The sequence below is a fragment of the Ursus maritimus genome, unplaced genomic scaffold (genome assembly GCF_017311325.1).
Source record: "Ursus maritimus isolate PB19 unplaced genomic scaffold, ASM1731132v1 scaffold_18, whole genome shotgun sequence".
NCBI lineage: Eukaryota > Metazoa > Chordata > Mammalia > Carnivora > Ursidae > Ursus > Ursus maritimus.
The window spans coordinates 6,727,952-6,751,090 of NW_024424230.1; the positions used below are offsets into that span (position 1 = coordinate 6,727,952).

Consider the following 23,139-nt stretch of genomic DNA (forward strand, 5'->3'; position numbering starts at 1 on the left):
AGCATCCAAGCAATAAATCAAAAAAACAGCAGAAATTAATAAAATTTACATCATAAAATAGAAAACAGTCAAGAATAGTTTTTGTAAATATTAATTAACTTGATAAACCCAACTAATATTGTTCAAATATAAAATAGAAAGAAACCAAGGACACTCAGCTAACTCCGCTGGAAAAGCACAAAACTCTTAATAAAGAAAGAAAACCCAAGCATCAGGCATCATTTCAGATACTAACAAAATATTATGATCAACTTTGAATTAACAAGTTTGAAAGTGAAAATAAGATGAATCAATACCTTGAAAAACATACTTTATAACTTGACAAAAGAATAAATAGAATTCAAAATAATTTAATACCCGATAATTAAATAAAATTAAAAACTTTCTTATGGTGAAAAGTTCATGCCCAAGCAATTTCATCAGTAATTTTAATGATTTTTTTTAAAGTAATCCAGTATCACTCAAATATTTGAAGAGGACAGAAGAAGAAGAGGACATTTTCGAACCCATTTTGTATCACAAGTTTTGACTTTAATATCAAATCCTGACAAGGACGTTGCAACAACAAAGGGCAGATGCCCCCTTGTTATAAATATAGATGTAAAATCTTGACCAAAATATTAGCAAATCAAATCCAGTGTCTAATGTAGAAACTCAAAATCCATCATGAGAAATTAGAGTGTATTACAGGGATAGAAAAATGTGTTAACATTTGAAAATCAATTGACAAATTCACCACAATAGGAAAAAAGGAAAAAAAAAAAAACAACAACTCATTCTTACCTCAACAGAAGTGCTGCTCTTAGAATTCATTGTAGGGAACTTCTGTAATTTAATAAATAGGTCTCTGAAAAAGAAGAACAAAAAAATTAACTCATAATAAAGGATTGTTTACATTATTTTCCCTTACGGAAAAAAAAATGCATCCTATTTGTGTTCCTATTCAGCATTATATTGGATATTTTGGCCAGTGAAATAAGGTAAGAAAAAAAAAAAAGAAATAGAAGAAAAGCATACGAAAGAAGAATCATAATATATTTTTATGAGATTATGACTGAATAGAGAGAAAATCCAAACAAATTATATAACAAAATGATAACTAGTGAACTATAAAGGTCTTCATACAGCATATCTAAATTGCAACTAAGTTGTCCAAAGTTAAAGCCAAAGAATATTAATGAAATCTCATGGCAACCACAAAGAAAAAAATCTATAGATTTTTTTTAGAAAAGATAAAGCTAAGATTACTACTGGTGATGGGTAGTAAGGAGGGCACGTATTGCATGGTGCACTGGGTGTTATACGCAACTAATGAATCATTGAACTTTACATCGGAAACCGGGGATGTACTGTATGGTGACTAACGTAATATAATAAAAAATAAAAAAAAAAAAAGAATATTACTACCAAAAACAAAAAAAATAAAAATTGCTACGGAGTGAATGTTTGTGTTCCCAAAACTGTAATGTTGAAAACTAATGTTCAATGTGATAACATTAGGAAGTGAGGTCTCTGGGAAGTACTTAGGTCATGAGGTTGGATGGGGTTAGAGTTCTTACAGAAGACCCTACAGAGCTCCCCTACCCCTTGTGTCCTCACCAGACACTGAATCCGGAAGCACTTTGGACATCCCAGCCTTGAGAACGATGAGAAATAAATGCTTATTGTTGCGTTGTTGATCAGACATCCAGTTTATGGTTATTTTTGTTATAGCAGTCTGTCTGGACTAAGAATTTTTTAAAAAGATTTCATTCATTTATTTGACAGAAAGAGAGAGCACAAGCAGGGAGAGCTGCTGATAGAGAGGGAGAAGCAAGCTCCCCACCTAGCAAGGAGCCCAATGTGGGGCTCAATCCCAGGACCCCAGGACCACAACCTGAGCTGAAGGCAGACGCCTAACTGACTGAGCCATGCAGGTGCCCCTTAGATAAAATTTTTAAAAACCATGACATCATACGGAATAGTGCCCTATCTTCTTTAAAGCTTCTTTAAGCAGATGAATATTAAGATGTGACTTTTAAGGAATTTATCACTGAAAAAAATCTGTAACTTATTGAATAGGGAATTCATTGGGGCCAAATCATAAGACTTGGTATATAAAGATGGTAGTTTAAGTCATGAAAGTGAATGAGATTAATCAAGAAATGGACATAAGTGAGAAAAATAAAAGCACAAGAGGAATAGGACATCTTAACCGCCCTCTGCCCAAAGGAGGCGATACACTTTTTCACATGAAGTATCTCATGATACAGAGGTAAAATGGCTAACAGGCCAAACTGTTGTCCACCAAGAATTACTCAGATAAATATGCCTGTCTTTTGCATTTTGTTCAAAGTTGACTAGGAAAGGTGACTCAGAATTTTGGGTTTTCTCAATCTATTCAAAGATTAAATATAAGATCCTTTGTTTCCTATTTTTGTCCCAGATTTATTTAAGACAAACTATATATACACACATATATATATACATATTTTTGTCCCAGATTTATTTAAGACAAACTATATATACACACATATATATATACATATATATATACACACACACATATAGTGCATGTTTTGATATCTCTATACATCATGAAAGTGTTGAGCTAATTAATACATCTGTCACCTCATATAGTGTGTGTGTGTGTATATATATAATATGTGAGTGTGTGTGTGTGGTGAGAATGCTTGATATCTAGTCTCATTAAATTTCAAGTATACATTATTAAATACAGCAAATTTCAAGCATACATTTTTAAAGATTTTATTTGTTAGAGAGAGAGAGTGAGCGAGCACACAAGCTGAGTGAGCAGCAGGCAGAGGGAGAAGTGGACTCCCAGCTGAGCAAGGAGCCTGATGCGGAACTCGATCCCAGGACCCTGGGATCATGACCTGAGCCAAAGGCAGATGCTTAACTGACTGAGCCACCCAGGCGTCCTTCAAGCATACATTATTACATACAGTCACCTTGCTATATATTAGATCTCCAGAACTTCTACATCTTACACCTGAAAGTCCATACCTTTTGCCAAATTCCCCCCATTTCCACCATCCCCCAAACTCTTATGTCCACCACCTATAAGTGGGATCATACAGTATTTGTCTGTGTATTTGTCTTTTTCAATTAGCATAATATCCTCCAGATTCATTCATAAATGACAGGATTTCCTTCTTTTACGAGGCATGGTAACATCCGTGCTGGGTTCTATCTATTATCTTTCAGCTTCACATTATCCTTCTACATACTATTCTCTGTAGCATCAGGGTTGTAAGCCTACCGAAAAACAAAACTAAACACACAAGCCAACAAAACAAAGCCACAAAACAAAAACCAACAATAACCAAACTCTTACCCCACAGTTCCATGAGTGAGCTGCCTCTCACACAACCTGCCAAGGGAAGTCAGACCAGAGGAAGGAGACAGGAAAGGAAACATTTATTTTTCTGTTCCTGGTAATTCCTGTGTTAATAACAGAAGCATTGAGGGACTTGAGGGTGACCCCAGGGGTGTGGGCTCTCAGCAGGAGAGTGGACCCCCATTTTTCTGATCACTGGTGATGCTCTTTTAATAGCAGCTGTGCTGGAAACTGGGACCCCCAGCAGGTTCACGGTCCATATGGGCTGAGTTTCCATCTGAGCTGTAAAAGCTTCATGATCTTTGATAACAACTCTCTCTCCTCTTTCGCTCCCCCAGCCTTTCCAATCCAGTTGCAACCAATTCCTGTGTGAAAACTCCCTGGATTAGAAATACCTAAAGTAGTTTTTATATTTCAAATGCTGGATTACATTAGAACATGAATATTTCACATGTGATATGAATTCAGTAAATACTATTTCCGTTAGGAGTGGTCATTATTCTTGTCATCCTAAAGAAATAGCTTAAAATGACCACTTTTTGATTCCTGTAATTTTGCTTCTTTTGTCTATTATCAGTTTTTATCAAGAATTAGGACTGGAATGTTTACTCTTTCAAATGATGTATTCCTAAATAAACATTATTTCCTGAAAATTCTCATAGATCGTATACCACGTAGTTTCATAGATTTCTGGATGTAGGGGTTTTCTAGGGATTAAAGAGCTTTAATCTGAATCCTAAAATTTTCCTCAGTGGAGGTGAAAAGCAGAGACTACATATTTCCTAACATGCTTATGTAGAACAATTTACTTAGTACTCTATAGTTAAAATTTAACAAAACCATTCATTAACTCCTTCCTCTCAAGAAACACCAAGGGAAGGAACATGATACATTGGTTCCTATGCATCTAAAATAAGTGTCCATTTTAAAAAAATAAATGTTTAAATTTCTGGAATTCCCCTAAAAATAATTAGTTCAAATTGACTATTTTCATATTGTTTATATAGATACACAGATAGATACAGATATTCACCTCACTCTGAAATAGTTTGATTAAAAATCAAGGTATCTAGTTTCCCAGGACAATAAAAATAATTAAGAAGCAGTATGTTGAAGAAAACTGAAATGAGAATGTTATTGTTTATAAAAAGAGTAATTAAATGACAAACTCAATATCCTTCTCACAGGATTTCAAAGTTAGGCTTTTATTCTGTCTCACAGACAATATTTTCAAAAAGTCGCTGAGGTCAGAAAGTGTTTGCTTTGTAACATAAATTCAGACAAATGCTAAAATCTAGCCCAACTTTACAGAAAATATTCCTCTCAAATTTCATAATGGGTATTCTATAGGGGCCAGGCCCAAGACATATTTGATACAAGAGTGTCATCAATGCTAACTATTAATGGGAATATTTGGTTGTCCAAAGGAAGAGAAGCTAACACCAGTGTTCCAGATGGTGGGATATTGTGAATGCTTCTTTCTGTTATAAAACACACCTGACTGCAAGGCTAGAAAGCTAATAAAAATGGCCATATGAACCTTCATAAATCAAAGCATATTTATTTCTCTTACAAGTTTTTTTGTTGGTTTTTGTTTTAGGGCAGGAATACCATAAATGAAACCCATTAAAACCTGGGGCATGTTAATATTAGACCAGATATAGTAAGAACATTGTATATAATATGTGAGAAAGTTCTTCCACTGATTTAAATGTCTCATACACTTATACAAACATTTTATTACTGAGAATTGCCAAATGTGGACATTTATTACTGCAGATGTAACAAATGGACTAGAAAATACATTTATGGACAACTTGCTTAGTCCTGAAACCTAAGACATTTTGGGTCTCAAAAAAAAAAAAAAAAAAAAAGCCAACTGCTAATGTTATTGTACCCTTGAAGGCAGAAAGTAGAGTTTATGGAGGGTGAAATAAGAGATACTAAATGATGCAGCTCAACTGCGTTTACCACCTAAATGAAATGCAAAAGAGCTTGATGAGGAAATCAAGAGTGAAAAAAGGTGCTTAGGCTATGAGAGATTTTCAGGAATTCAAGGCAATGATCTCAATAATGTTTATCCAAATAGGTCATGACATTTCATAAATCAAAATAAATTGATTCATTTCCTTTTTTCATTTTAGTCAAGTGGAAATAAGCATTTAAAAGAAGATCATTGACTCTATATATTTGGTACCTGTAAAATCAGTGTACTGCCAAGATTTTTCATAGGATTTCCTTGGCCAGATAATGGAGATGTCAGACCATATTTCTAAAACAGGAGTATTTATTTAAAGAATTATAAGGAACATTCAAAGTACTATTAAAATATAAAAAAATCTTATGTTAAATAATATAAAATCATTTTATTTAATTGGGTCAAACAACTTATTTCCAGGTCTTCCTTTATTCCAGGTCTTCCTTTATTCTGGCAAGACTTTTACTTGCCAGAATCAGGGTTGTACCAGATTGTTCAGTTGCTTTTACCACCAAAGAAGCTCAGTTCTTCACAAATGCATTTCCATTATCAAGAGCAGGACTTCCTCCATGCCACTGTATCCTTCACAATATAAATGGCATACCCTTAATCTCTGGTACCTACATTTCTATTTTTAGTTACAGAAGCAGAACCTGTTTTCCTACATGTATACTAACAACCATTATTGATTTTGGTACTAACCCTCTTTGAACAGAATATTAACTATAACACATAAAATTATAGTAAAAGTTTTTGAGCATGGGAATAAAGCAAATTACTCTATGAATTATATAGAATAAAAAGGAAAATACTTATATTTTCAGGCAGTTTTTCATAGTATATATACAAATGGATTGGACCATGAAGTGACCCTTTCTTGCAGTGTAATTTCATTTTATGCAGTTTTAATGATCTTCCAAATGAGATTTCTTTACAGCAGTTCCTTCTTCGAGGAATGAGGGGTTATTGTTTAATGAGTACAGAGTCTGGGTTTGGAAAGATGAAAAAAGTTCTGAAGATGGATTGTGATGATGGTCGCACAGCAATGTGGATGCACATATTGTCACTGGATTGTACACTTAAAATGGGAAACTTTATGTATATATTACCACGATTTAAAAAAAAAACAGAGAAAGTATACCTTTTTATTAAAAGAGAGTCTGTAGCTTTGGGGACCATTTCGTTTTGCCCCTCACATCACTCTTGTGACAGTAAAAGATTCTTGTTTACTTTTCCCCTTGGTTATACGAAAGAGTCATTAGAAAAAGAGGTATTATCAATTCAAGAGCTGTGAGGGTCAAGTCCAAGCATTCTCATTCAGAGATGTTTTGAAAAAGTCATACTCAATGACACAGCATGTGTGCAGAGTCACACTGGACGATGCCATCGGCAGGAAAGCGGACTTGGCTATGAACAGGGTACAATGATTTTTTTCTACTCATTAGCAGAGTGATGTTGTTTGACTCTATATATGACGTGTCCTAAAATAAAATAGATGTGTCCTGAAGCAAAACCTGTCACTGTTGGAAATTATGCTTTCATTCATTCATTCATACAGAATTTACTAGGAACCAACATTAGGTGATGGGAAGCAAGACAAAGTAAGACACAATCATAAAGCTCACCACTTACGGAATAAATATTCTTCTCATATAAGTAGCTTTTTCAACATTTCACACCAACCCTATAGAGATCCCTCAGGTACTGCCTCCGGTTTGTGAAATGAGGGTAATAGTTGGATTTGCCCCATAGGTCATGGTGAGGATTAATCCACATAAATGATATCTCATTGTCTCGCACAAATTTACAGTCAGCAAACATTAGCTGTTATCTTCATTATTAGCAGGTGTTATTTAATACAGGATAAAATACCTAGCAGTTTCCAGAAAGAACAGAATCACTAAACTTAAATATTTTTAGCTGAACTATGACATAGGAAATATTTGGTAGAGAATTTAGACATGGATGTTCGCATTTAGGTAAAAATCTCTTAATAGTAAGCATAGTTCAAGACAGTACACTCAAACCGTTCTAAGAGTAAGAAAAAGATTTAAAAGAAGATCAATTATTTCAGAATATATTTGTGAATAAGATAGGAAAATATGGGATAAATGGTAATTTGATTAGTGAATGTGTACCTAATTATGTAGCTATACCCAAAGGATAAGGATTAATGAATTAATACCAACTAGAGGAAATTTGCTAATGACCTGAGTCAATAGTCCATCCTGAATATTATATTAATCCTGCTGTTTAGCATATCCTATAGGGTTTATCAACTGAATAAATCACTGCTATCATGTGATTTCATTATATACAATAGAAACATAATAAGGATCTGAAAATAAATGATCGCTTCCAATGATGACACAAATCTGTCAAGACGAAATTATGTGGATATAAATGTAAGTTGCTGGACTTGTACCTGAATATTCCAATGAAGAAGTTCAAGGATCCTCAAGGGGGGAAAGATTTACTCTCTGACAAGTATTTATCCCCTATGGCTGTGATTAGAATCAGTTAACAGTATTCTACTTGGGTTACTTTGAGAAATAAAGAAGATGTTGCCTATAAAATGCTTTGTGAGGGGCGCCTGGGTGGTGCATTCAGTTAAGCGTCCAACTCTTGGTTTCAGCTCAGGTCATGATCACAGGGTTATAAGACTGAGCCCTGTGTGGGGCTCCACGTTCAGCATGGAATCTGCTTGAGATTCTCGCTCCCTCTCCCTCTGCCCCTCCTGCTTGTGCTCCCTCTCTCACGCTCTCTATAATAAATAAATAAACCTTTAAAAAGTATAACAAAACAAAACAAAAAATAAAATGCTTTGTGAGAGCCCAGGCAATAGAAAATATTAAATAATTGCTAAATCTTTTAAACAGCAGAATGTGAGGGGGAAAAAAAGAACAAAGTTCTTGGTTGTTTACAGTTTCAATATAAGCCAGCAATATAAAGGGGCTACAAAAAAATTTATTTTTTTAACTGTATAAGATAGAAAGAGTAAGTAATAAACACAATTTTCTTCTGGAGCATACAACCCATTACAAAGTGCCATTTTTGAGGAGGGAATTGAAAGGTTGGCACATATTTGAAAAAAATATATAATCAGAATGTTTCTAGGTTTGTACTCCATGAAGTAAAGTAAAAGTTGAAGGATGCACAGAACAAAATTTGGAGAAGACAGTATTTCAAAATAAAAACATGATTTCTTAAAATACTTCTCTATGAAAGTTTCTCTTTGCACACTGATTCCTTTTGTTTCTCTCTAAATAAGTAAAGACAGTATAGATGAACAAATTATAGTTTAAGACAACTAACTTCTTAAACAGACACCAGTGATCTCATTGAGGTTATGTAAGATTCTGAGTGTACCATAATATGATTTAAAGTATACTAATGATGCAAACTATTGGGAGATACAGAGCCCTCTGAGATACAGTGGAAGCCATGAGATTTTGCCAAACCATGAAAGAGAAAAAAAACAGCCTAGTACATATCAGGCCATATGCACAGACCCTGTAAAATTCTATAGTACTCAAAGAATCCAGTTTAAGAATCTTTGACCTAGGTGATCTTTACTGTCTTATTAATTTGATTTTTTAAAAATTTCCAATATGACCAAGATATCATGATGTGGCAAACACCATTTAAAGTTTTTTGATTTAGAGTTTTATTCTGTTGCTTATTTTTCTATGGGATCAATCCAAGATCACAATAAATAATATGATTTTACATGATGTACTGTATTACTTTAGTAACAATAATTTTCCCAAAATTCCACATCTAATGAAAATATAAAACTATATCCAAGTTTACAGAAACTTTAATTCTCAAACAAACTCCATGAAAAAACTGTTTGAAGAGTTAAAAAAATAATTTGAGACAAAGTGGGATATTAGAGCCAGGAGATAATGGTACTTACTAAGCTACTAGTAAAGTAAAAAGAATTCTCAGGCAACAGCTATTCAATGAAGTGAATCTCCAAATCAGATATTTCTCATAAAATCAGTTGAAAATTAAACACATTTTAATATTTACAAATTATTCAGTGAAAATTATTTATGTATTTATGCATGTATTTTTTTTTAATGTTTCAAGCTTTTATTTAAATTCTAGTTAGTCAACATGTAGTGTAATATTAGTTTCAGGAGTAGAATTTTGTGATTCATCACTTACATATAACACCCAGTGCTCATCACAATGAGAGCCCTTGTTAATACCCATCACCCATTTAGCCCATCCCCTCCCCTACCTCCCCTCCAGAAACCCTCAGTTTGTCCTCTATAGTTAAGAGTCTGTTATGGTTTGCCTCTTTTTTTTTTCTTTCCCCTACATTCATCTGTTTTGTTTTTTAAATTCCACATATGAGTGAAATCATATAGTATTTGCCTTTCTCTGATTGACTTATTTCACTTAGAATAATACACTTTAACTCCATCCATGTTGTTGCAAATGGCAAGATTCCATTCTTTCTGATGGCTGAGTAATATTCCTGTGTGTGTGTTTGTGTGTGTGTGTGTGTGTGTATATACATATATATAGTGTACACACACATCACCTCTTCTTTATCCATTCATCAGTAGATGGACGGTTGGGTCTTCTCCATAGTCTGGCTATTGTGAATGCTGCTATAAATATCAGGGTGCATGTGCCCCTTCAAAATTTTTCACATCCTTTGGGTAAATACCTAGTAGTACAATTGTTGGATTGTAGGGTAGATCTATTTTTAGCTTTTTCAGGAAACTCCATATTCTTTTCCAGAGTGGCTGCACCAGTTTGCATTCCCACCAACAATGCAAGAGAGTTCCCCTTTCTCCACATCCTTGCCAACATTTGCTATTTTCTGTGTTGTTAATTTTAGCCATTCTGACAATTTATTTATTATAATGGTATCAGAAACCCCGAAATACTCCAATCTCTATAAAATAGTTTCTTATCCTTAAGCAAATTAAAATTGTGGTTGTGGAGAATTTTTTTAACTCACTATTCTTATGTATTTATTCTTCCAAATACTGCTTTGGGTTAGCTTGTCATGGTCTAAATGTAAAATATCTTTTTTTTTTTTTTTTTAGTTTCACTCATTTATATATTTTTCAGCTCAATTCAATTGACACTCGGTGATGATTGTGCATGAAGTGTATTTATGGAGAGTGGGGTGGGTCAGACATTCTGTGATTATTCATGTGACCATTTCTTTTTTTTTAATAATAATTTTTTATTATGTTATGTTAGTCACCATACAGTATATCCTTAGTTTTTGATGTACTGTTCCATGATCATGTGCTCATTTCTAATGTCTACAACAGAACAAGAAGAAAGCACATAAATGTCTATGTTTGTTGGTGAGGATGGGGATGGAGATGATGATAAAACCTCTTTTTCTGCCCACTTCTATCACTCTTCCCTTCACTTCCCATATCAGACAAGGATATAGTATTCTGGGAATATCATTTTCATTTTTTCCTTGTACTATTCAACTTTAAATGTGGTTCATAGTAGGTTATGAAAAACTTTAGAAGATGAGATAGTTCACTTCCTTGTTTTAGATACAAACCTTATAAACAGACACAATTACCATATGTATGTATATGTATATATATACATATTATACATACATGTTTTTGTGCACGTGAATGCATATATACCTATAACTTTTATATGAAAGAAAAAATGTTTTCCCTGTTTTCAGATCCTTATAACCATGCAAGGAACATTTAGATATAAATTTTCTCCATGACTCTAGTTACTTTTTTCCAGTCACTCAATTTTTAAAATTATACATCTGATACCTTGCATGATCTCATCTCAAAATTCAAACCTATATTTTCTACTCGAGCACAAGGAATTTGGCAACTCAGCCAGAGTGCTTCTATTACCAGTACTAATTATTTATACTCTGACTAATAATGATGGTGTACTAGAGCAAGCTGTGATCTTTCTATCCAATATAAAGCCTTTGATTCACTATAAAACAAAAGAATATAATTACATGGTCTGTATTCCAAGAAAACTAGATATTTTTAAACATAAGCAGAAATTAGCTTAAATAATGGTATGTCAGGATACATAGCTTCTTAAAATTTTTGTTTTGTCTTTTGCTTCAAATTTCTTGGTCAGAATGTGACATAATTTCTCTTAAACACAAAGTGCAGGCAGGCCACTTGTTGAAATTTTTCTCTTTCAGAATATCTTTAGGTCCTGTGATATAAATTTAAATTATCACAGAAAATATATTAAAAGTTGATTTTTTAAACTACAATTTTCCAGGTCTTTATAAGGATAAAATCAGTACATCAATGCACATTGTGAGTGCATAATCAATAACTGAATGATTATTACGTTGATTTACTATACATACCGGGCACTCTTTAAAAAAAAAAAGATTTTATCTATCTATCTATCTATCTATCTATCTATCTATCATCTATCTATCTATCTATCTATCTATCTATCTATCTATCTATCGAAGAGAGAGAACACGAGCAAGTGAACAGAGGGAGGAGCAGAAGGGCAGAAGGAGAGAGACAAGCAGACTCCCAGTCGAGCACAGAGCCCCATGGACATGGGGCTTGATCTCATGACCCTGAGATCAGGACTTAAGTAGAAATCAAGAGTCGGTGGCTTAACCACTGACCCACCCAGGTGCCCCATACATACTGGACACTCTTTAACAGGAACAGATATGAGGTATTTTCTGGCAATCAGGATTTCACAAACAAGTGAAAAGAGAAATGTACAATTGAGTGTTTTAAGAAGTCTACTACAATAAAGTTATGAATGGAGAGTCATTACACAAAGGATGGTGGATATCTCTGAGTTGACTTGGAAATGTACAGCAAAGGGAAAAATGAAACAAAATAAAAATTAGGTTTTGCTAATTATGGAAACACTAGACAGCTGGGTAATAAGGTATTCGGGACGAGTAGTTAACACGGGTTTTTTTTTGAGGGAGAGTGACAATTTCAGTACAGTTTCAAAACAAGATTCAGGTCAAGTGAGATACAGCAGGTAGATTTGGGAAGTCTATGAAAGGCGCTCTATCGAATATGCTGAGGAACTTAAATCATGTGAAATTAGCTGGAGCTTACAATAGTGTACTGATAAGTGGGGCATGATACGAGCTACAATTCTACAGGGTATTAGGTTGAGAACATTCACAGACTTGAGAGAATACTGATGTCGGTTTTCATTTGTCTCAATCTCGTAACTGGAAACTTCCTGAGTAAAGCACCCTGACATTTATCTACAACCTCTCCTCCTTACAGAACTCATCAGAGATTTATGGTATCATAAAGCTTATATACCCTCTTTAAAGTTCACATATGTACTTCCATTGCCCCACGCTAAAACAGTTGATCAATTTATAACAAGGGAAAATACAGATTAAGTAACCTTGTTACTGGAAATTACGACATTTTATTTCAGCTAGAATGCCTTGCCATAGCTATGAGGAATATCTATTCCTTAAGGGGGAGTGAAGATTAAAATCTTCCTTCCTTGGGTTCTTTGAGGTAAATGAGGCCAGAGAAAAGTAAATTGTGTAAGAACTTGAGAAGACTTTCTACCTTAGGCCTACCTGGTTTGACTCTTATAGCTTGGTTGAAGAATAACTGTACATATATTTCTTTCAAATATAAAAATAAATCCAGGGGCGCCTAGGTGGCTCAGTAAGCTCAGGTAATGATCCCAGAGTCCCAGGATTGAGCCCCCGCATCTGGGCTCCCTGGTCAGCAGGGAGTCTGCCTCTCCCTTTCTCAACTTTAATATGTGTAAGTTTGTTTCTTTATAATCATATGTCTTTTGCTTCAAGTTCTCCATTGGTAAACTTTTCCTTTTTTCTTCTTTTTATAAATCTTTTCTCTTTTTTCCCCTTTTTCTCCTCCTCCTGTTCCTCCTCCTCTTCTTCTTCTTCTCTTTTTTGACCAAATTAAGTTTTTTTCACTTGTCTCTGTAGTTTCCTTTGGTTTGTTTCTTTGATTTGTTAGTTGTCAGCCACTCCAAACAATACTAAAATAAATTTCCTTATACAAATACACTTACAGATGAGGGCTGTTATTCTTGCACAAGGGAGTCACAAAACTTTGATCATAAAATGAACTTTTTTTAAAAATAAGATTAACCTTTAATATTAAAAAAATTACAATCTAATTTTCCCAAACAGCAGTAGTAATTCACACTTCCTTTAGAAATAATGTGAGAAGCTATGGATGCTATAGAATTTCTTTTACTTATTGATCAATTTGATATATTCTGATTTGCTTTTGCTGAATTACTAAAGCACTTGAATGTTTTAATTATTACCCTGATTGGGCATTTAAAATTATTAAACAGTGATTTGCCAATTCAGGGACTTTGTTCATCTTATTTTGTGGTTTATCTCCCCCCGCTTCCAGTTAACTACTATCTTTATATTATAAATGTTTAGGAAGTTTTTTTTTTTTTCCTTAAATAATTTGGAGACATTTTAGTCCTCTTTTATGATGCCTTGAATATATATGCTAAAACTGTCAGTCTTAAACTCCCTGGCTGTTTAGCATCCTATCCTTATTGTTGTAAGCTCCATGAATATAAATATATATATGTATATAAATATAAATATATATATATACACACACACACATATTTATACTTATTTTTGCTTTTTTTTTTAACTCTTACTCTCTTGCTTTCTCTCACAATTTGTCCCACTAACATTCCTTTTCAACTCAGTGAACTGATCATTATTCACTACTTGTTTTTAAAGATTTTATTTATTTGAGAGAGAGAGAGAGAGAGGGAGAGGAGAGGGGCAGAGTGGGAGGGAGAAAGGGAGAGAATCCCAAGCAGACTCTCCGCTGAGCACGGAGCCCCAGGCGGGGCTCAATCTCAAGACCTCACAACCGTGAGATCATGATCTGAGCTGAAACCAAGTGTCAGATGATTAACCAACTGAGCCACCCAGGTGCCCCATCATTTGCTACTCTTAACTAAAACCTCAAGACTTCCCTTTGCATGACATGGCTCTTTCCTCACCTCATTTGCCACCAGCTAACTCTAAAATAGACTGACCACCTCCATGCTCTCAGCTCAGATGTCACCTATCTGGTGGAGCCTTCCCATACCATCCAGCATCACCAGACCTGCCTTTTCATTCCCACACCCGACAACAGCATCCTCATAATCACTTCCAAATGCCGTTAATTTCTTTCCTTTTCATGTCACAATGTAAGATGACCACAGATAACTAATACATTTAAAGCAACTTTTAATTCCTATTATTTGAAAATGATATTTAGCCATAATAAGTACTCATTAAATATGTATTCAATGATGGATTCCCTAGGATTTTCTGAATATAAGATCATGAATCTACTCTGTGTGTGTGTGCACGCGTGTATGTACAGAAATGGCACGGTTTAAGAGAATAGTAATTTGAGTTTTTAAAAATTCTTCCTTCTGTGCATTTTAGATCTGTGCAACTATTTTTAAGATAATTTTTATCCACTATTAATACAGTGCTGGCCTGAGTCTTAGTTTCCTCTAAATTACCATTATATGCATATTGGACCTCATCTTTCTGATCACTATGTATATAAGTTGAATTATATACATTTAATTTCATATATAATTTAACACATAAATTATATATGATAAATATATTAAAGATAATTTTAATCTCTTATCTGATACTATATTAAATCTATTTCATTGATGATAATATCATGAGCTCCACCATCCAAAATATTAATTATCTCTTAAGCTGTGTCTAATCTATGTTGAAGTCTTACCTAGATTTTATTCTACTCAAATGCTATTGACGGAGATGGATCAGCCTTCAGAGGTTCTCCCCTAACCATTTCATGTTTATGCTTCCTCTTGTGGTCCAAAGAAATAGCTATCCTGTTTTTGGTTGTGGATATGCCATTTTACTTTTGTTTTTAACCCTTTTACTGTCATTTTGATAGTGATGATATTATTACTTAGTGATTAGGTCAGAGAGGGATCCTCAGAGTGTAAACTCACTACAACATCCTGACTAGAAATTTAATGAGAGCCTTTGATACATCAACGTCTGTTACAAGTTGAACTGTGGCCCCAAAAATATGTTGAAGTTCTATCCCCCAGTATTTGTGAGTGGGACCTTATTTGAATATAGGGTTTTTGCAGATGGTCAAGTTAAGCTGAAATCATTAGGGTGGGCCTTAATCCAAAATGACCATGTCCTTATAAAACGGGGGAAATGTGAACACATAGAAAGATAAGCATATAAAAACATTGATGTGGACACACAATAACACTAAGCCACTATGTAACATCAGCCATTTTGAGATTATAATATTTAATGGACTGTCAAAATACTTTCTATAAACTTTGCATATATTTAAACACACACACACACACACACACACACACACCCATATTAATGGTGCTTACACAGAAAATAATATTATATTTACAACAGTGAGGTTTAAGTGACAAATCATTCAGGGAGCTCTAAATACTGCCTTGGGGATACTTTCTGCTTTCTGGAAGATACTTTTGAGATGACAGGTTAGCACAGTTTTCCTTGATGTGCCTTCCACTTCTTCCTCACCTCAATTCTCATTACAGGCTAAAATAAAAAGAAACCAGAGATACAGGAAAACAAAAATAGTTGTGATGACATCTGAGAACTCTATCACTTTTTGTACAAGCTACTTTCTTTTTCTTTAGCCTTCCAGATTTTTTATCTATAACAGAAAATAGACATTATATTCTATCTCTAAGTCCACGTCTCTCTCCTGACTGAGTGACACAGTATCAAGCACTTGATAAATCTTGAGCCACTAGCTTAATTCCTTTCTTGTTACCCCACTCTTCTTTTTTTTTTTTCTGACATGACAAATAAAGCAAAAGCAGAACATTAAAAAAAAAAATCTTCCAGAGAAAAATAAAAGACAATTGCCTTGGTTATTAGAAGTAAATTACTATCCTGTATCATAATGTAGAAATATAGGACAGGTTTTTATTCCTTTTTATTATTGGTGCTGAATTATTCAGTGGTACCCATTAGCAATATGATAACATGGTGATTTTATATTTAGACTTTCTTGTAGACACCACCAGCAGTTTGTTTGAACACCTGACAAGTTGACTGTGCACTGACTCAGAAATGATAAAAATTAGTGACCAGGATAAATTGGTGAAACCTAGTCTTACTTTCTAAAAATCCATGCCTAGGAAAATATTCTCCCTTAACACTGTCAATATATTTGGTCTTTTTTCTTTTCTTCCTCCTACTTCCCCTTCTCCTCATTTTTTATTGTTATTATCATAATTACTAGGATCATCACCAGTATCATCAAATAAGCAAGAGTCAAGAATGTCTCAATTAAGTTTAAGAAGTAAACTGTGTCTTAAGATGTCATTTTTTCTTATAATGTATTTCTAAAAAATCTGAGATGACCATTTTTCCTGTTTAGCTTCTGATTTTTTTAAAGGAAGTATACATTTTTCTTCATACACCTGCACTATAATTCATAAACTGTCAAGCAAATCCTCTTGCACTTTTTTAAAAAACTCTTGCTTTTTCTGGTTGTTTTATTGCAAAGGTACCAAATTTAATCTTGCAGATATGAAATCATTTCCATCTGTCTGACAAAAAGTAAGTTTTCTTCCTAAGTTTTAGCAGAAGGTTTTCTGTAACTTACTTTGCCCCTATAAGCACAGATTTTTAAAAAATGCTAAGTGGAAGATTTACAGGCATACCTCAGAATACTGCAGGGTCAGTTCCAGACCACTACAATAAAGCAACTATCACAATAAAGCTAGTCAAATGAATTTTTTTGTTTCCCAGTGCCTGTAAAGATTATCTTTATACTATAGTACTGTAGTAAGTGTGCAACAGCATTATGTTTAAAAAACGTACATACCTTGAAGATATTTTATTGCTTAAAAAAAAAAAAAGCTAACCATAGAGTGAGCTTTCAACAAGTCTTTTGATGGTGGAGGCTCTTGTCTAGATGTTGATGGTTCCTGAGTTGTCAGGGTGGTGGTTGTTGAAGGTTGGTGGGTGGCTGTGACAATTTCTTATAATAAGACAATAATGAAATTTACTGTATCAATTAATTCTTCCTTTTATGAATGATTTGCCTGTAGAATGTGATGCTGTTTGATAGCATTTTACCCACAGTAGAACTACTTTCAAAACTGGGAGTCAATCCTCTCAAAACGTGCTGCTGGTTTACCAACTAAATTTATGGGGAATATTCTAAATCTTTTGTCGTCAACTCAACAGTTTTCAAAGCATCTTCATCAGGAGTAGATTCCATCTCAAAAACTTACTTTTTCTTTGCTCTTCCATAAGAAGCAACTTCTCATCTGTTCAACTTTTCTCATGAGCTTGCAGCAAGTCAGTCCCAGCTTCAGGCTCCACTTCTGATTCTAGTTCTCTTGCTATTCCCACCACATCTGCAGTGTCTTCCCTCCACTGAAGTCTTAAACTCTGTAAAGTCATTCAAAAGGGATGGAGTCAACTTCTTCCAAACTCCCATTAATGTTGATAGTTTGGCTTCTTCCCATGAATCATGAGTGCTCTTATGGCATCTAGAATGGTGAATCTTTTCCAGAAGGTTTTCAATTGACTTTGCCCAGATCCATCAGAGGAATCACTATCTGTGGCAGCTGCAGCCAGAATTATTCCTTGATCCATGAGCTGCAGAATGTATGTTGTGTTAGCAGGCGTGAAAGCAACTTTGATCTCATTGTACAAGTCCACTGGAACTCTTGGGTGACCAAGTTGTCAACGATCAGCAATATTTTAAAAGGAATCTTATTTTCTGAGGATTGGGTCTCAATAGTGGGCTTAAAATACTCAGTAAACCATATTGTAAACAGATGTGCCATCATCCAGGCATTGTTGTTCCATTTACAGAGCACAGGCAGAGTAGATCTACCATAATTCTTAAGGGCCCTAGGATTTTCAGAATGGCAAATGAGCCCTGGCTTCAACTTCAAGTCACCAGCTGAATTAGCCCCTAACAAGAAAGTCAGCCTGTTTCTTGAGGCTTTGTAGGCAGGCCTTGATTTCTCCTCTCTAGGTATGAAAGTCCTAGATGGCATCTTCTTCCAGTATAAAGAAAATGCTTCATCTACACTGAAAATCTGCGCTTAGTATAGCCACATTCATTATCTCAGTTGGATCTTCTGGAGAACTTGTGGCAGCTTCTGCATCAGCACTTGCTGCTTCCCCTTGCACTTTTTTATGTTATGGAGACAGCTTCTTTCCTTAAACTTCGAGAACCAACTTCTGCTAGCTTCAAACTTTTATCCTGCAGCTTCTTCACCTCTCGGCCTTTACAGAATTGAACAGAGTTAGGGCCTCTCTCCAGATTCGGCTTTGGCATAAGGGACTGTTGTGGCTGGTCTGATTTGCTATCCAGACCACTACAACTTTCTCCCTATCAACAACAAGGGTGTTTCATATTCTTATCATTTATGTGTTTACAGTACTAGCGTTCTTAATTTCTTTCAAGAACTTTTCATTTGCATTCATAATTTCATTAACTCTTTAGCCCAAGAGGCCTAATTTGGGGGCTATCTCCACTTTTGACATACCTTCCTCACTAAGTTTAATCATTTCTAGCTTTTGATTTAAAGTGAGAGACATATGATTCTTCCTTTCACTTGAACACTTAGAAACCAATGTAAAGTTATTAACTGGCCTATTTTCAACTGCGGGGGGAATAGGGAGAACTGAGGAGAGAGAGAGAGGGACATGGAGGGATGGGCAGTTGGTGGAACAGTCAGAACACGCACAACATTCATCCATTAAATTTGTTGTCTTATATATTGTTTTCTATATCTTATAAGGGTGCTGTTCCTGGTGTCCCAAAAACAATTACAACAGTGACATCAAAGATCACAGATCACCACAGCAATCAAAAAGTCTGGAATATTGCAAGAATTACCAAAATGTGACACAGGGACACAAAGTGAGCAAATGTTATCAAAAAAATAAATAAATAAATAAGGCACCAATAGACTTCCTTCATTCAAGGTTACCACAAACCTTCAATTTATACAAAATGAAGAATCTGCAAAGTGCAAGTTAGTGAAGGGCAATAAAACGAGGTATGCCTGTATGTCCTTATTTATGGGTAGATTCTTAAATTTATATCGTGAAAATAAAAAGTAATATAGTCTAAGTTCTACATAAATCTGTGTATGCAATGCATTCAAATCATGCAAATATGAAATATGTTCACTATGTAATCTCTCTGTGTCTGTCTTGCTCTTTCAATAATTGGAATATTAACAGTGATTGTCTCTGATTTGTGAGATAGTTGAGTCTTAAGTTCTCTAATAAATTTGCTAGTGTGCTTTTTAAACTTTCCACATGTACATTTTTTCATATTATTAAATAACATGTATTAAGATTGTGATATAAGTTAATATTCTCTGTCTTATGAATTAAAAATTTTAAATGATTTTCCTAAAAAGCCCAATGAATAAGAAGTACATATTTGCACATAAAGATCATGAGAAATTAACACAATATTTACTTTCTTCTAATTTAATTTTCATATTCTATTTAATGTGTAATGTCATTCTTAATTTCAAAACTTGCCATTGTTCAAATTTGCAAAATTATTTATTCATCTTCTATAAAACCTTTGGGGATTTAACTTAAAATAAACCTACAATTGCTGTAGTGATTTTGCTAGCTTCAAAGCCAAGTCAAACAGTCCAAGAATCTTGTCTTTTTAAATGGTTTGTTGTTCTACTTACATTTCTCATTGCAAATTAGTGTGATTTCTGCATTTGCTTTTATTGAAAGAAAAGTCCAATTTAATGAGGATTATGTTGTTGATAATAATAATTTTAATAACAATTTTAAGAACTCATTAATTGAGAAGTGTCCTGAAGTGCTCTTTTAATCTTTATTTTATAAATAAGGAATTTGAAAGACTTCATTATTTGCATATCAAATTATTTTTGAAAGTCTCTCTTCCTTCCTAAATTAGTGTGCATCCATGGGAGGTTTTAATTCATCTTTTAAGTATAGAATATAATCAACATTTTTCTGATCATTGCATTAAAAGTGTACTTAGAGGAATTTATTTGAGGCAAAACAAAAAAGCCTTGTTTAGCTCTCTTTTATTTTGTTTCATTTTGACCTAATTACAGATCAGGCTCAAAAGTCTATAATTATACAATGACCTTGAATCTTTATCAGTTGCTATATGGTTCATGTATGTCTTTTTGGTCATACATTTAACAGATATTATTGTCTAAGCAATATTTGGGCAACATGCATTAAACCTCATAAAACTGAGTATACTGAAATCTCGGGAATATATTTCATAATTTTAAGAAAGCTAAGATACTACAATGCTTAAAGACATGCTGAAATTCTTTTGGATTATTCATCACAATCAATCCTAGATTATAGACTTAATTCTGCAATACCTTCAGCACTGTTTGTCTAGTGAAAATTTAGATCTTATTTGTTTATTTATTTAGATGCTTTTTAGAAATAGTCCCTGGGATGTATAATGACCTCGAACAGTAGCCCTGAAATACCTGAGGAGCAGCAAGGAGGCCAATGTGGCCACAGCAGAATAAGCAAGGAGGAAAGTGGTAACAGAAGGGAGTGTATGCACGTAAAGAGGGAGCGGGTGTGCAGAGCAGTGATGCCCAGTAGAAATATAAGGTGAGTAATATGCATAAGTTTAAACTTCTAGTATACACATTAAGTAATCAAAACAAGATGCAATTAATTTTAGTAATATATTTTATTAAGCATAAATAAAATCATTTCAACATGCAATCCATTCAAAAAATTATTAGTGAGGTACTTTATACATATTTTATATACATATTTTCCACTAAATTTTCAGTACCTTGCAATTTGGACTAGCTGTATTGTACAAAGACATGGATTCTTGACCCCTATCCTGAGTGAAATGGAAAGCTATGAAGACTTTAGAGCAGAGATGTGGCCAATAGAAAGACATCTGTCTTCATGGATTAGAAGAACTAATATTGCTTAATGTCCATGCTACTCAAAGCCATCTACAAATTCAATACCACCCTCATCAAATTCCCAATGCCATTCTTTACATTATTATGAACATATCCCTAAAATTCATATGGAACCACAAAAGACTGCATAGCTAACACACCTTGAGATAGAGCAAAGCTGGAAACATCACACTCCTTGGTTTCAAAGTATATAACAAAGCTTCAGTAACTAAAACAGTATGGTACAGGCATAAAGATAGACATAGGGAGCAATGGAACCAAAGGAAAGCCCAGAAACAAGCCATTCAGATACAATCAGCAGACCTTGGACAAGGGTGCCAAGAATATACACAATAGGAAAAGGACATCTCTTTGACAAATGGTCTTGGGAAAACTGGCTATCCACGTGCAAAAGAATGAAATCAGATCCCTGCCTTTCACTATCCGCCAAAACCAAAACCAAAACCAAAACCAAAATTCAAAATAGATTAAGGACTTAAATATTAGACCTTAAAATGTAAAACTTCTGGAGAAAACAGAGGGAAAACTTATCTCTCTTCTAAGATAAAAAGTTAAAATCACAAGCTTGAGTGGAAATTTCACACAGGTGTGTTGTGTTTATTATGCAGTCAGAACACAACACTGTAAGAAGCCAGGACTCCACAACCAGCTGACACTGGAAATCAACCTCCTGTTTAAATCCTGCCCCTTTCATTTATCCCTCCTACCTAGTGATTACCTCACAGGCCATGCTTGACAAAGGTCAGTCACCATTATAATTCCTTCTTTAGATGGGAATTTCTTTACTTTGGAAATCACTCAAAAAAGAAAAGCTTGAACTAGAAGATAAGAGGAAGACCTCAGGAAATCTAATATGAAGCCTGTGTGGTGTTTTTTGTTTTTTTTTTCCCCAATAAATATATAATGGATAATAAATGGGATGGAGACAAAAAGCCCTACGTATGTTTGTTAGAAAGTCTTTTCTTTTCTGAAAAGATATCATTTATGGGAGATTTGAAAACAGAAGAGGTTTAAGTTAAGTGAAGATTTCTGGGAGTAACTTTTCAGTTAGAGAGAACAGTATGTGTGACAGCATAGGACGAAAAGCCTGACATTTTTCAAGGCTCATGATTCACAATAGCTCTAGAAGTAGCAATTATGGCCCCAAATGTATAAATAATATAAAGATGCAAATTTTCCCAAAATATCATTTAAATACCATATTTTTCTAACACAAATATATCTAGTCTAAATAATAATACTTTATTCATATTCATTTAACTATCAGGAAATGTTAAACAAGGTTATATGAAGATATGTAAAATATCTTCAATTTGAGAAAAGTTAATATATGATAATTGTTCATTTTTTATGTTCATATAAATTAGACCATATAACTGATTACATTATATCTAAAAGATAAATTTAGTATTTGTATTTTAGCTTTTGGTGAGGATTTTAGAACTTTCACAGTGAAAACCTGTAGTTCTACCACCATACATGAGTTATGAAAATAAATATTATAAATATCCCATACATAATTAAATGCAGCTAAATAAAATATATATTACCATATAAAGGAATGAAAAATTGAATATGAGACTAACATTTAATTTACTGAAAAACATATTAATTCTAATCATTTATCAATCAAAATATATATAAGGTGCCTTTTAAAAATGTAGTTTTACTCTCCTACTCTTCACATTCAAAGTTATATACAAGGTTTTAAAGATAGTTGCCCAAAGAAGACAGTTGATCAATGAATACATAACGGCAGGTATATAAAAAGTCAAGGAGTAGGCAAGTAGAAACAAAAAGAAGTCATTATCTGAAGATA

General features: G+C 33.9%; 1 long non-coding RNA gene across 1 annotated transcript in view; it reads right to left on the reverse strand.

Moving 5' to 3' along the window:
- Positions 1–205: 205 nt before the first annotated feature.
- The window catches only part of LOC103658403, a 460,353-nt gene continuing 437,419 nt past the window's right edge, over positions 206–23,139 (reverse strand). The window contains exon 5 of the long non-coding RNA XR_567151.2: positions 206–847. This is a non-coding gene — a long non-coding RNA (uncharacterized LOC103658403). The remainder of the gene's footprint in view (positions 848–23,139) is intronic.